We start from the raw sequence: 12,517 nt of genomic DNA on the forward strand, positions 1-12,517 counted from the left end.
TTTAACTACACAATAAAAGGGCTGTTTCAAGCACGTATACACACACTGCTCTGTCCTCGGTCAGGCTGGATCCACTTGGAGGAAACATGACTCAGCCAGCAAGGTTAGTTCAACCCATCGCACGACAGCTTGTTGGAACAGAGATAGGGAGATCTTCATGCAATATGCACAGATGAGAAAAAGGTTGACAGAACTTTTCCCTTAAAATCTACCAACTTGCATTCACTGTATTTCAGTCTAGTAAATCAGAGTCATCTCAGTGGGAGAAGAAAAGGATGTGTACATCAGTGCTGGGGAGATATCAGTGCTTGAGATCAAGTGGCACTGATTTTAAACCACTACCTTTGTCCAGTTCTTCATGAAAGCTGTCTTAAGTAGTCTGCTGAATTACTCTTGATACATACTCTTCTGCCAAAGGTGGGAATAAAAGTAAACAGAGTTCACTTGGCTAATATTGCAAGACTACTGACTGAAGCTTACAGACAACTTCACATTGATTTACATGTCTTTGCCTGTCCAACCTCTGGGGTTGTTTTAATGTTGAAAAATATCAAACAAAGGTTACGTCAAGTCTTTATGATTTGTATTATATGTGAAGCTCAGACAGAGCTTTGCATATAGACCTAGTTCCAGCACAGGCCTCTTTGTATGTTGAGCCATGTTTCTGGAAAAGCTTTAACCACCTGATAGCTGACAATCCCTCCTGCCACTATAAACTTTATAGATTGATAAGTTCTTTAAGGCCAGTTTTCAATCCTTAAGCCTTGCCTTACATCAGCACATCTGCACACACTGGCAGCACCTCCCTGCTCGAAAACGCCCTCATTCAGAGTCACCCTAGAGCTGCAGTCCTTGCATGTCATTCCGTACCTAAACGATGCCATGTCTGCCTACTTTGGTAACATGTTCCTACTGCTTTATACTTCTGTTGCCATGGAGAAACAAAACAGTGAGCAGCTTTGAGGCATATCAAGAGTTTACTTATCCTGAAGCATTCAAGGTTGTGTATAAAGACATGCATAAATAAAATAAGAATTATGTGTTTCCTCCCCCCCCCACCCCCGAAATTTAACACCATCAACCTGAGAATCTGTTTTTACAAGTTACTGAGGCTATCACTTGAAAGGTTGAACATTAGTTAAAAAAAAAGATAACTCATACTATAGTAGTAAGGGTACTCTGTATCTAGCTATACACTACCAAACAAGTGTAGCAGGACTATGCTTTCAGACTACATTTATGTTGCCCATAATTATAGAAGTAAGAAATCCCAGTTGATTTTCAGATGTCAAGTGATTCAATTAAGGTAGAACAGCATTGCTTATGAAGTGCAGTACATAACTGTAAAGATTTATTGCTTATTTTATGTTTATGTTAAATACATATTTCTTACATGCTTGCCTTTCAGAAAAAGCTGTTAAGATAGGTCCCCTGTCCCTTTCTGAGTCCTGAATTTCAGGAGGTTGCTTTTTCTCTGTTCATACTTTTGAGGTGAAGATACTAGCTAAGGGGATATGCTCTCCTCATTGATGTACCCTCTCTTAATTCAGTGGGAAATCCTTCAATTCACCTTTTCCTAGGTCAGGCAGATTGACACCAGCCATATCATAAAAATAAGTGTTTGCTAATGCAAACTTCTGAAAGAAGAGAGTGCTTAAAGAAAGTGCTTTATCAACTGAAGACACACAAATCCATGGGCCCTGATGGGTTGCATCCACAAGTGCTGAGAGAACTGGCTGCTACTGTTGTTTAGCCTCTCTCCATCATTTTTGAAAAGTCATGGAGAACAGGAGAGGTGCCTGACAGCTGGAAGAAAGCTGGTACAGCTCATTCTGGAGGCCATCTCTAACCACATGGAAGAAAAGAGGGTTATCAGGAGTAGCCAACATGGATTTACCAAGGAGAAGTCTTGCTTGACTAACCTCATAGCCTTCTATGATACCATGACCAAATGGGTTGATGAAGGAGGAGCTGTGAATGTCACACAACTGGACTTCAGCAAGGCTTTCGATACCATCTCCCACAACATCCTTGCAGAAGAGCTCAGGAGATCTGGCATAGATGGTTGGTCTGCAAGGTGGATTGAAAACTGGTGGATTGAATGCCTTCTTTGCTTCAGTCTTTACACCTAGGGCTGAACTCCCCTATGTACTCCAGACCCTGAATGAAGGAAAGGGAGCCTGGAGGAGGGAGTGCCTTTTTTGCTGTAAGGTAATTAGCTAATAACTAATCTAAGAGTTATCAAGCTCCTAAACTATCCATGTAAAATTTTTGCTGGCAAACAAAGCAAAATGTCTTTTTAAATAACATCCAGCCAATCCATTTTGTGGAGCACCCCAAATCATCAGTATTTGCAATCAAAGCTGCTGTATCCTATAGTTTTTCTTAAGTCCTGGGACCCCTCTGACTCTGCTAGAGCTCATTCTAGGGCCAGTGTCTCAGCAAGAGCTTAGATTTTGAGTTCATCTTCATGCAAAAGAAAACAGAATTGCCTACTAGTTCCTCTGTAAGGTGAGGCATTTGCACTTGTTTCTTCTGCTCCCTCCCACTGCGCTTGGCAGCAGAATAAGAGATCCCTAACAGGAAAAAATAAAGCAAGAAGCAAAGTGAGCGTAGTTGCAACAAGGAACTATTTGAATGATCATAAAAGTTGGTCACTAAGTGACAACAGCTTGGTGTTTACAAACACAAGAACTTGAAACCGAAAGTATTGTTAAAAATTAAGGGAAAAAAAAAGGTGCACTCCAAGCACAAATTTAGAATCATAGAATCATAGAATCAACCAGGTTGGAAGAGACCTCCAAGATCATCGAGTCCAACCTATCACCCAGCCCTAGCCAGTCAACTAGACCATGGCACTGAGTGCCTCATCCAGTCTTTTCTTGAAGACCCCCAGGGACGGTGCCTCCACCACCTCCCTGGGCAGCCCATTCCAATGGGAAATCACTCTCTCTGTGAAGAACTTCTTCCTAACATCCAGCCTATACCTACCCTGGCACAACTTGAGACTGTGTCCCCTTGTTCTATTGCTGGTTGCCTGGGAGAAGAGGCCAACCCCCACCTGGCTACAATGCCCCTTCAGGTAGTTGTAGACAGTAATAAGATCACCCCTGAGCCTCCTCTTCTCCAGGCTAAACAGGCCCAGTTCCCTCAACCTCTCCTCATAGGATTTGTGTTCCAGGCAATTTCACACCTCCAAACCAGAGAATAATTAGATTGTGCACAATATTTAGTAAGTTGTGTTGTTGTTGTTGATTTGTTTTATTGCCAGTATGTTCTACATGGGAAAGACATAGATACTCTAATTAGGAATAGTATTGTGAAATGTTAAACTACTGACATACAAAAGGCAATTAAGAGTGTAACCAAAAATACTCACCAAACGTTTGTAAATGAAACAATTATGTGAGACATGAATGTTTTAATTGTTCAGCTTTACATGAAATTAATGCCCATAACTGACTAGCTTTAAAGGAAATGAATGCAGAGCATTCAGATGGCATTTTTTTAAATGAATGTTTAAACCCAGACTTTATCCTTTGTCTTCTATTTCTTCTCTTGAAGTTGGTCTCATCACAAAAGCCAACAGCTTCTAACTCCATAATAACAATCTCTGAAAATCCCTGTCCAAGTTCTTAGGCTTGACAATATGAGAGTTTGCATCTAATGCCATGCTTTATCAATCAGCAATAAATCAGAAGCATACTTTAGGTTCCACTGTTTATTTGAGTCACCCTTATTCTGAGAAAATATTTCTGGTAATATTTCATTTGGTTTCTTTGTACTTGTCATTGGTTTATAGCTTTCTCTATATTGTCTCCCTCATTTGTATGTATTTCAGGTGCCTTCGTATATTTGAAATACTTCATCATAGTGATGCAGAACTTCCCTTTGCTGGAGCACTGAAATGTCTGGCTTGAACCTGACCTGCATTGGTGGTGGATCACTGCAGCAGCCCACATGAAATGAGTTGAAGATCTCCATCTGTTTCCAAGTGAACGAAGACTGCTTTGGAGAATGCTACCCCACATAATCCCCAGTGACAACCTCAGTGGGAAGTGAGTGAGCCTGGGTGGTAAGTAACTTTTCACTTTCATTGGTGTGAACAGGTAACAAATTGATAGAAGCCAGGTGGGATACTCAGCTAAAAATATGGTGAAAATGTCTGTCCCCTGCCTCACACATTCTCCCTCCTCTTCACCACCATGAAAACTGTTACTGGTGCGATAGGGGTCACACTGGAAACTTTAACTTTTGAAGCCAGGAGCAGAGCATTTACCTTTGCAAGACAACTAACTGAAATTCTTCAGGAGCCAAAACCCAGTATGCATTCATTACCCACAGCTGGCAGTGCCTTGTGCCCAATCTGCCAGGGAACAAGCACTTGGAGGCCAAAGATCCCTCTGAGTCAAGGCTAGAAAAAGTCTGCAGCCTGATGCAAGAAAGGGAAGAATTTGGTTGGGATGAGTGCTATGGCCTTACAGGGAGGCTGTTTCTTTCAAGCAGAGAGCAGGAAGAAAGTGTGTGAAGCACAAGTGATGGAGCAGCCCTGTGCAGGCTGAAGCAGAAGGGCTGGTGGAGCAGTGATGAGCCTGCTTGAACAAGGATGGGCTGTCAGCAGCCTCATGCTGTGATTCTGCAGGATGTTTTCTTGGGTAATATGCAGAATGGGTTTGAATAAAGCAAAGTTTAAGAATGCATTGAATAAATACCAGTGGTAAACACTGTGCTCTTCCAGAATGTTTTTCTGGATTTTATTGAGTTTTGTTGAAATTTGAAGTTTACTTTTCTGCTTTGGTCAAGTTTCTTAAACTAATTTATGGCTGCTTCTCCTGGAATCACTTCAGAGATTCTGTTATTCTCAAGAATTAAGAAAATTAAATTTGTGAAACATGGTATTTTAATTAGCCATAAAGTTGCTTGTTGCAGGGCATCAAGATCTCTTGAAAGCCTGAGAGCCTCTATGTTAAAGCAAAAGCATTTAAAGCTGGGCAAGGCTAGGTTAATTTCCCCCTTTCTGCCCTTTAGATATATTCAGAACCACATTAGCAAGAACAAAGGAGAAGTGTTTTCTTTAAATACTTTTAACAGACTGATGTTTTAAATTAATTGCAGATTGCATTTGATTTCTGTCTTCTTTTTTTCCCCAGTCTTTACTCTGGCTGCATCTGTTGAAACTGGGGGTGTAAGAAAGGGAGAAGTGTGATTTACACTGGTGGAGCTTACTGCTGATCTCTCTGGTGTTGTGTGAGGTAAAGCTAAGCATAGGTGTATGCCTCATGATTGGAACCGAGTATGAGTATATGCCTCAAGAGTGGCATTTTTCCATTAGCCATTTAGATTTTAGACTGGATGAGGCATTTAGTGCCATGGTCTAGATGACTGGCTAGGGCTGGGTGCTAGGTTGAACTGGATGATCCTGGAGGTCTCTTCCAACCTGGTTGATTCTATGATTTTATGATCTGCTGATATTTCGGATCCCTAGATCTTCTCTAAAGATCCTTTCTATATCATTCTGACAATTTTACTGATTACCTTTATCTATTTTTAAATGTCATTATTTTGTTTTTTGATGCTTCTGCTTCAAAGTGTTTGACTGTTTTCTCAGTTATGTTCTTATTTATTTGATTTTGAAATCCTCTTATGTAGGCTTGATTCTAATTCTTCTTCAGTACCTCACAGATATCTTTCTAGTGCATATGGTCTGTCTTTCTCAGTAGATAACACATGTACTCTCCCTCTCTCCAACTTCCCAGTATTAGCACTTCTTGATTTCCAAGTGACAATATAAGTGATTAGTTCCACATAGTTGTTTGTGATCACAAAAACTGACCAAAAAGAGATCTTACAAGCCAGGTTTCTCTGTGGAACCTTGTACTTAATACAAATTTAACTCTTAGCTGTTGTAATTCACCAGGCTACTGAAGAATGTTGGGAATACAGACAGAAAAATCTAGGGGTGGCTCTTTTGAAAGCAGAAGACAATTTCCCAGTGTCAACCATTGGGCTAATGACAGTGTCCCATTAATAACCAGCCACACCTTAGGCAGTTGCAAATGCCCAACCTGGAGCTTTGAGTGATCTGTGATTTTTTTTGCTCTTTTCACCACCCATCCTGCTTTGTAACTGTGATATTACTGAAGATTGTTTCCACTGAGGAAAAAGTGATTGTTTTTTACTTCTTTCAGAGCCTGAAATCAGAAATTCTCCTCTGTGTTTCTCATTTCTCAAATCTATAGGGAAGCCAATAGCTCTAGGCTGATAACTTTATGCATTCATATTTTATGGCAATGAATATAGCTTGGAAAGTGATAAAAACATAGCTATGAAAACCAGCTTCTTCCTTTTATTGTTGAATCAAAGTGATCCCAGAAAGACAAAAAACCTTTTAGCCTTTCTGGGACTGCATAATATTTACTGAGGAGGTCTTCAGTCACTCTGGAAATTGGAATTTTGAAAATATGCTGATTTTTTTTGCTTTTAGAGTTGTTCAGGAGAAAAAGAGATTCTCAGTCTTCTGAAATTATAAATCAGAAGAATCATGTGCATCTCCATGGCTACCAGATCACTTCAACATCCCAGCAGATTTCTGGTAGCCATTTTGTAAGGTTTCCTAGATGAACTACTTAGTGAGAAGACTTGTAGCCATGCAGGCTTGCTGGTGAGATTATTTCACTCTCAGTCAAAAGGGAGGGCACATTGCTGCATCGCCTCGATATTTGACCTTGTTAAATTTGCTGGTGTCAGGTCTAGAGATCAACAGAATGGCCTGATTAGCCTTTTGGGAACTGGTGGCCATGGGCCTGTCTACATCTTTGTGAAACATGGACTTCTGGTGTGCAAGTATGTCACTATGGAAAGAGGAGAAATGGTAGTGCCACTGAAGGGAAGGCTTCAAGGATCTGCTTCTGGGAGCATTTCTGGATGTTTAGAGAGGTAGACAGGATACAAAAGGAGAATCCTTTCAAAGGCTCAGCACCTAGGTATGCAACTTGCACTAGGTTCCACACTATTCCTGCATGTCTCCTTTCTTGCTATGTGCTCTGCATTTTCACAGAAACACAGATTGTTAAGGGCAGATCCTGTCTAGTTTAACTACAGTGGCTTATGATCTTACTGTCCCAGCAGTTGCACTGCTTTAGAAGTGACTACATGGGATGTATGATCACTCTCTGGATCACATCTTTGTTTATCAGTTTAGAGTACCAAATATGCTCTATTGTGTGAAACAGCCAGAGTGATGTGGAAGGAGATGTACTGGGACATCTACACGTACTGTTATCTGATTTGTCTGTTTCAGAGGAGGAGATGCCAGCTGGTAGTGGAAGGTAAGATCACCAAGAGACAATAATATTGCCTCAAATCACTGCAGCAAGGTTTGATCTTCAGGCTGTGGACAGAGTGGCTGGAGAACAGCCAGGCAGAGAGGGACCTAGGGGTACTGGTTGACAGCCAACTGAACATGAGCCAGCAGAATGCCCAGGTGGGCAAGAAAGCCAGTGGCATTCTGGCCTGTATTGGGAATAGCGTGGCCAGCAGGACCAGGGAAATCTTCTGCCTCTGTACTGTACTCAGCACTGGTTGGGCCACACCTTGAGTACTGTCTCCAGTTCTGGGCTCCTCAATTTACTAAAGATGTTGAGATGCTTGAACATGTCCAGAGAAGGGCACCAAGGCTGGTGAGGGGGCTGGAGCACAGCCCTATGAGGAGAGGCTGAGGGAGCTGGGATTGTTCAGCCTGGAGAAGAGAAGGCTCAGAGGTGACCTTATTGCTCTCTACAGCTACCTGAAAGGAGGTTGCAGCCAGGGCGGGTTGGTCTCTTCTCCCAGGCACCCAGTGACAGAACACGAGGACACCATCTCAAGCTGTGCCAGGGCAAGTTTAGGCTGGATGTTGGGGAAAAGAATCTTCACAGAGATAGTGGTTAGCATTGGAATGGGCTGCCTGGGGAGGTGTTGAAGACTGAATATGGTGCTTAGTGCCATGGTTTAGTTGATTAGATGGCGTTGGGTAATAGGTTGGACTTGATGATCTCAAAGGCCCTTTCCAACCTGATTAATTCTTTGATTCTGTGATTCTGTGACAGTGTAGTGTGGTATGAATATTTTACATTCATAGGCAACATGCAAAGTCTATGAGCACAGATTAGATGGACTGGATGATCTTGGAGGTCTCTTCCAACCTGGCTGATTCTATGATTCTCTGACTCTCCTTTCTTTCAAAGAGGCCTGAAGCTCAGTGGGGAATCAGGCAAATGGCTACCTTGAATATACTCTTTCTCTCAACCTCCTACAAATGGTTTGTGACTCAAGCACTTCCTAAGCTAGGGGTCTTAAACAGCATTTCCATGTATTCAGTACCACTCATGTACTTTTCTTTTCTTCTGAAGCACCTAAGTTCAGTGATGCGATGGTTTGTGGTTTAGGGACTTTTTTATATGGGACTGAAATATGCAAAGAACTTCTTCAAAAGAAACAGAGAAAGCAAGAATGGAGTTTGCATTCATGCTGCTGATGTCACTGCTTTTGTCTCTTGTGAGAGTACTTCCACTGACAACATCTTGCTGCTCCAGAAGTCCCACATTTCTCTATTTCAGGCTGCTGACACCTTCTAGGCTCCAGAGGGACACGGGTGTCTTGGATGTGGATACCGAAGTCTCCATTATAGGAAGCAGGGTTTCTTATCAGTGTGGGGCCCTTGAACTTGGCTGTGTTCTGTGCAAAGCCCCTGATGCCTGTGGAGCATGGGGAGAAGTACTCATGGCAACCCATGTTGCTAGGCAGATGGATGACTGTGTTTTGTTCCTGCCACTGTGTTCTTGGGGATCCTGGCTTCACTTCTAGATATAACTGATGGTAATAAAATTTGAAGGTTAAACTGTGTGGATCTCTAGGGCCATTTCTGTGCTTCTGATCAAAGCCTGCCATAATGGAATGAATAAGCTAGAAGAAAAGCCATCTTCCTGCCCACACATCAAGGAATGAAGTAGCTGATCTCAGGGCAATTACCCAAAATCTGAAGGGAAAGATGCAACATAGGCAAGGAATGATGGAGCATTTCTAATGTATATAGTTTGCTCTGTATCATTTGGGTGTTTAGATAACACTCTGTTTTGAAGAAGCTGTTTCTGACTTAGCTCATCTGCTGATCCCAGAGGAAGAGTGGAATGAAGATGCCAAATTCAGTTGGGTTATTTGTATTACAAAGCATACTGTGAATGGAAGCATGTCTCAAGTGATAGGGCTGTATCCATGTAGTTAGAGAGGAGTTATAGGTAGACTCCTATTACAGAATCATAGCTATTAGTTTACTTTCTTTGCACAAGACAAATGAACAAGATTCTTTGTGCCTTCTATTATATGGTTCCCTAGGACCCACAGAAAAAGTTTTACAGTGAAGGTCTTCAACAAGTGTTTGAAGCAAAGATGTGTCCAAACCCTGCAACCCTAAAGCCAGGGGAGTACACTGCTTTGTAGGACATTATTCTAGCACCTTGAACTGCTCTATCTTTTATGTCACTTAGAATCATAGAATCAACCAGGTTGGAAGAGACCTCCAAGATCATCCAGTCCAACCTAGCACCCAGCCCTAGCCAGTCATCTAGACCATGGCACCAAGTGCCTCATCCAGGCTTTGCTTCAACACCTCCTGGGACGGTGACTCCAGCACCTCCCTGGGCAGCCCATTCCAATGCCAATCACTCTCTCTGTCAAAAACTTCCTCCTAACATACAGCCTAGATCTCCCCCAGCACAACTTGAGACTCTGTCCCCTTGTTCTGTTGCTGGGTGCCTGGCAGAAGAGACCAACCCCCACCTGGCTACAACCTCCCTTTAGGTTGTTGTAGACAGAAATGAGGTCAGCCCTGAGGCTCCTCTTCTCTAGGCTAAACATCCCCAGCTCCCTCAGCCTCTCCTCATAGGGTTTATGTTCCAGGCCTCTCACCAGCTTTTGTCGCCCTTCTCTGGACACCTTCCAGCATCTCAACATCTCTCCTGAATTGAGGAGCCCAGAACTGGACACAGCACTCAAGATGTGGCCTGACCAGTGCTGAGTACAGGGGCAGAATAACCTCCCTCGTCCTGCTGGCCACACTGTTCCTGATCCAGGCCAGGATGCCATTGGCTCTCTTGGCCAGAGCTGTTTTTTATTACTGAGGAAAAATTTTTAACATATGCATGAAAAATGCACAGAATGTGTGATGGGAGTCTGACAGCTGAGAGGAATGCATGTGACAAAATTAGGTGCAGAGGCAGAGGTACCTTACCTACTTGACTTCAGTGAATTCAGACTTTATATCAACAATGCTGGTTTCTTCCATATTTTCCCAGAGATGTTTTCTGACATTTTTTAGATGAAAAAATACCAATTTAAAAGGGTATGTTCTCTTCAGAAGAGCTCTTTAAAGATCTTGCATGCAGCAGCTGATATTTCAAGCTGTTGAATTAGTAGCTCTGGGTTTCCTTTTGTACTTGTCTGTGCCAAAATGCGATTAGTTGTTTCAGCCCACTCATTCCTTTGGTTTGAGATGTCTGTGCATTAAGTTAGAAGTGAAACAGTCCTGTGGTTCAGGTCCAATATTTGATCTGCATTATGATTGTTAATATTATTTTCCTACATGGATTTCTCAAGATATGTTGCCAGGAAATTTTAAAGCAGCAAGGTCTCATTTTGGAGTGGTTTCTCATTCCATATTTCGTTCTACTCCTGGAGACAAGCAAGACACCAAAGCCCTACATGTCAGGAATTTGGGCAAGAAAGGACAAGAGGTGCTGACACCTGGCTGAAAGCTATTGAAATCAGAAAGAAACTCTAGGCTGGAGCAGATGAAGCAAACAAAACAGTTTGATTTACAGTCATTGTCCTGAGTGGAATCTCATCAACATTCACAGGACAGTACTGTTTGCTGAAATTAAGTCACAAAAGATTCTGCAGTTAGGCTAAAAGTATCAAACTTAACAAGCAGAAACATCCAGGATTTGATTAAATACCTGTATACACTTGAAAAAACTCCTCCTCAAGAAGCTATTGTAGCAGCTCTTGAGGACTGGAGTCAGCTGCTACAATGAGACATTAGATATTGTGGCATACAGAACCTGTAGTAGCTGTTGTGTACTTCAAAATTTACCCTTTCTTGACTGGCTTTTACAGACTGCTTTTGTTATCATCCCTTTTGGAGGAAATACAGATAAGCATGTGTCAAATAGGACAGGCTAGGGAGAAGAGCCAAGCATAAACCCTGGTGAAATTGCTGGGAAGATGTTAAAGGAGCTACTGTCTTATCATGACATATTTGCAGTGCCTTACCTCAGTTCAAAGGCTGCTGTAAAAACACAAGATTCAATAAACTCATACAATAGGCAGCATTTGTATCTATTTTAAAGCTAATGTTCTTCATATTTTGAGTATGGATTTGGCCTGAAAACCTCAATGACCAGAACAGAATTTTTAAAAGCTTTTATTAGTGAAGTGTGGTAGACATTTTGAATTAGCCTAGCATTTGTAGAAGAGCTGTAAATGTCCTCTGACCAATTAGATGATCTGGAAAGTGACATAAGAAACTTAATGCTGGGCAATCTATTCAAGAACTGGTAGTTGTAGACAGCAATGAGGTCACCCCTGAGACCCCTCTTCTGCAGGCTGCACACCCCCAGCTCCCTCAGCCTCTCCTCATAGGGTTTGTGTTCCAGGCCCCTCCCCAGCTTTGTCGCCCTTCTCTGGACACTTTCCAGCACCTCAGCATCTCTCTTGAATTGAGGAGCCCAGAACTGGACACAGCACTCAAGGTGTGGCCTGACCAGTGCTGAGTACAGGGGCAGAATAACCTCCCTTGTCCTACTGGCCACAGTGTTCCTGATGCAGGCCAGGATGCCATTGGCTCTCTTGGCCACCTGGGCACACTGCTGCCTCATCTCAGCAAACTCTCTACCAGTACCCCCAGGTCCCTTTCTGCCTGGCTGCTCTCTGGCCGCTGTCCCCAGCCTGTAGTGCTGCTTGGACTTGTTGTGGCCAAAGTGCAGAACCCTGCACTTGGCCTTATTCAGTCTCATCCCATTGGCCTCTGCCCACCCATCCAGCCTGTCCAGGTCCCTCTGCAGGGCTCTCCTACCCTCCAGCAGCTCCACACCTGCTCCTAGCCTGGTGTCATCTGCAAACTTACTGATGCTGGACTCAATCCCCTTGTCCAGATAATCAATAAAGATATTGAACAGGACCCTATTTAGGACAGGGAAGAGACATGAAAGCTCCATCCTGGCCAAAATTATGTGTTTCTCATTTTATTTCAGTTTCAGACATTGACTGATCCACTACCATAGGTCTACAACCAGGAAAGGCAAAGGTTTTCTTTGCGGAGGGGCTAAGGGAATAGGAAATGGGACTTTTGTAAGACTGAAAGGGCCTTTCCTTCTGCTGTTGCATCTTCTAACTTCATCTGGATAGGGCTGGGTGATAGGTTGGACTGGATGTTCTTGGAGGTCTTTTCCAACCTGGTTGCTTCTATGATTCCCAGAGATCC

The sequence above is a fragment of the Pogoniulus pusillus genome, chromosome 18 (genome assembly GCF_015220805.1).
Source record: "Pogoniulus pusillus isolate bPogPus1 chromosome 18, bPogPus1.pri, whole genome shotgun sequence".
Taxonomy (NCBI): Eukaryota; Metazoa; Chordata; class Aves; order Piciformes; family Lybiidae; genus Pogoniulus; species Pogoniulus pusillus.